A 3,422-nucleotide genomic window follows, 5' to 3' on the forward strand; every position below is an offset into this window, starting at 1 on the left:
TGTAAATAAACCAATACATATATTTATATTATATATATATATTGTTATACACATTAATACATTATATTATGTATTAATAATATATATATTATATTAAATTATATATATATATATACACTCCTGGAAATGGAAAAAAGAACACATTGACACCGGTGTGTCAGACCCACCATACTTGCTCCGGACACTGCGAGAGGGCTGTACAAGCAATGATCACACGCACGGCACAGCGGACACACCAGGAACCGTGGTGTTGGCCGTCGAATGGCGCTAGCTGCGCAGCATTTGTGCACCGCCACCGTCAGTGTCAGCCAGTTTGCCGCGGCATACAGAGCTCCATCGCAGTCTTTAACACTGGTAGCATGCCGCGACAGCGTGGACGTGAACCGTATGTGCAGTTGACGGACTTTGAGCGAGGGCGTATTGTGGGCATGCGGGAGGCCAGGTGGACGTACCGCCGAATTGCTCAACACGTGGGCCTGAGGTCTCCACAGTACATCGATGTTGTCGCCAGTTGTCGGCGGAAGGTGCACGTGTCCGTCGACCTGGGACAGGACCGCAGCGACGCACGGATGCACGCCAAGACCGTAGGATCCTACGCAGTGCCGTAGGGGACCGCACCGCCACTTCCCAGCAAATTAGGGACACTGTTGCTCCTGGGGTATCGGCGAGGACCATTCGCAACCGTCTCCATGAAGCTGGGCTACGGTCCCACACACCGTTAGGCCGTCTTCCGCTCACGCCCCAACATCGTGCAGCCCGCCTCCAGTGGTGTCGCGACAGGCGTGAATGGAGGGACGAATGGAGACATGTCGTCTTCAGCGATGAGAGTCGCTTCTGCCTTGGTGCCAATGATGGTCGTATGCGTGTTTGGCGCCGTGCAGGTGAGCGCCACAATCAGGACTGCATACGACCGAGGCACACAGGGGCAACACCCGGCATCATGGTGTGGGGAGCGATCTCCTACACTGGCCGTACACCACTGGTGATCGTCGAGGGGACACTGAATAGTGCACGGTACATCCAAACCGTCATTGAACCCATCGTTCTACCATTCCTAGTCCGGCAAGGGAACTTGCTGTTCCAACAGGACAATGCACGTCCGCATGTATCCCGTGCCACCCAACGTGCTCTAGAAGGTGTAAGTCAACTACCCTGGCCAGCAAGATCTCCGGGTCTGTCCCCCATTGAGCATGTTTGGGACTGGATGAAGCGTCGTCTCACGCGGTCTGCACGTCCAGCACGAACGCTGGTCCAACTGAGGCGGCAGGTGGAAATGGCATGGCAAGCCGTTCCACAGGACTACATCCAGCATCTCTACGATCGTCTCCATGGGAGAATAGCAGCCTGCATTGCTGCGAAAGGTGGATATACACTGTACTAGTGCCGACATTGTGCATGCTCTGTTGCCTGTGTCTATGTGCCTGTGGTTCTGTCAGTGTGATCATGTGATGTATCTGACCCCAGGAATGTGTCAATAAAGTTTCCCCTTCCTGGGACAATGAATTCACGGTGTTCTTATTTCAATTTCCAGGAGTGTATATATATATATATATATAATTTTTTTTCAATAAAATTCTTCAGGGTATCAGACCGCATCGTCATAATTTAAAATGCGCCAACGTTTCGGCCAGCGTTGCAGCATTTTAAATTATGACGATGCGGTCTGATACCCTGAAGAATTTTATTGAAGAAGACAACGGCCGCGGAAGCCTACGCTTACATATAATTTTTATTTCCCCCATGTCCTATCCAGCTATTTTGAATTATTAGTAGCAAGATTAGTAAACTTAACTAAGCTCCTCCGGAACAGGCCATGAAGGCCCAACGGAACCGACCAGTCGCCATGTCATCCTCAGCCCACAGGCGTCACTGGATGCGGATGTGGAGGGGCCTGTGGTCATACACCACTCTCCTGGCCGTATGTCAGTTTCTGAGACTACCTCTCAATCAAGTAGCTCCTCAGTTTGCCTCCAAAGGGCTGAATGCACTACGCTTGCCAACAGTGCTCGGCAGACCGGATGGTCACCCATCCAGGTGCTAGCCCAGCCCGACAGCGCTCAACTTCGGTGATCTGACGGGAACCGGTGTTATCACTGTGGCAAGGCCGTTGGCAGCAAAATTAGTAGCAAGAAACAAATTTGCATTTCATAAAACCAGATTCTTTATATGCTACTATTGAGGTGCTGACATGATGTCTGCCTGTACTCCTAATCGTCCTTTTTCAAGAGTGCATTATAATTTACAGCACAACATGGGGGTGATTGGGTCTGGCTGTGTATGCATGACCAAAGGAACTTTGCACCGTAATCAGAATAACACAGGCACTGCAATATTGTACTTATCTGCCGATAACGGGAAAGTGACTTTCAAGTACAACATCTAACCTTTTCAGGAATATACATAATGGATGTAAGAGTTCAGGTCATAGACGCATAGTTCACGACATATGGAAGTTTTGGTCTGAGCATGGGTCATGCATGGGTAGCCAAATGGTAAGTCTATGGCTCATGATAAGCGGGCAATCCGAGTTCGAGTCCTGGTCCAGCACAAATTTTCATTGTCATCATTCCATTCTACAGCTGATGGTAGTCCACATTCGCAATAGCGAATTCATCTTATGCGCATCCTGATTTAGGTTTTCCATGATTTCCCTAAATCGCTTCAGGTAAATACCAGGTTGGTTCTTTTGAAACGGCACGGCTGACTTCCTTCCCCATCCCTCCCTAATCCGATGGGACCAATGATCTCGCTGTTTGATTCCCTCCCCTGAATCAACCAACCAGCCAACATTGGCACTGAGACATATAGAATGTATTCCTCTCTCTAAAGAACAGCGTTGAAGACACATATCTGAAGCATCATCCTCCCGAATGCGAGTCCAGTATGCTAACCAATACACCACCTGAATTTTCACAGAATTCCATGTATTAATCTCGAGGGCAAAACCAGAGATCTCAAGGAGTGAAGCTACGATAGATACTTACCTCAAAGAAGCATATGCTCAACATCTCTTGGGAGAGGAAAGATGGTCTATTGATTACAATTATTGGGTGAGGTACTAAATTACATACAAATTTCGTGGTATTTTAAATCCACACATTGTAGCAAGGAAATTACTTGACCATTCTCCATAGAGCGCGAATACTGCAGCATAAAGCAATTTAAACTAACTGTATGTAATAAATACCGGTGTGTAACTACTGCCGCATCAGACTTTTGTTTAAAAAAAGGTTCGGATCTGTACTCAAACTTGCTTCTAAGCTATCGATGTACAAGCAGGTTTAGATTTTAAATGGCACTGCACATACGGATTATCAGCGACATAGAAGCTGCACTGTCGAACGCAGAAGAGGCGTACCCTACACTAAATTCTCCTAAGCTAGAAGAATTTACATACATTACGGAATTGTCTTTTCACACAA

General features: G+C 47.6%; 1 pseudogene; it reads right to left on the minus strand.

The window, feature by feature from the left end:
- Nucleotides 1-1,994: 1,994 nt before the first annotated feature.
- Nucleotides 1,995-2,112, minus strand: LOC124608048 (annotated as a pseudogene).
- Nucleotides 2,113-3,422: the final 1,310 nt, after the last annotated feature.

This window comes from Schistocerca americana, chromosome 3 (genome assembly GCF_021461395.2).
Source record: "Schistocerca americana isolate TAMUIC-IGC-003095 chromosome 3, iqSchAmer2.1, whole genome shotgun sequence".
Lineage (NCBI taxonomy): Eukaryota > Metazoa > Arthropoda > Insecta > Orthoptera > Acrididae > Schistocerca > Schistocerca americana.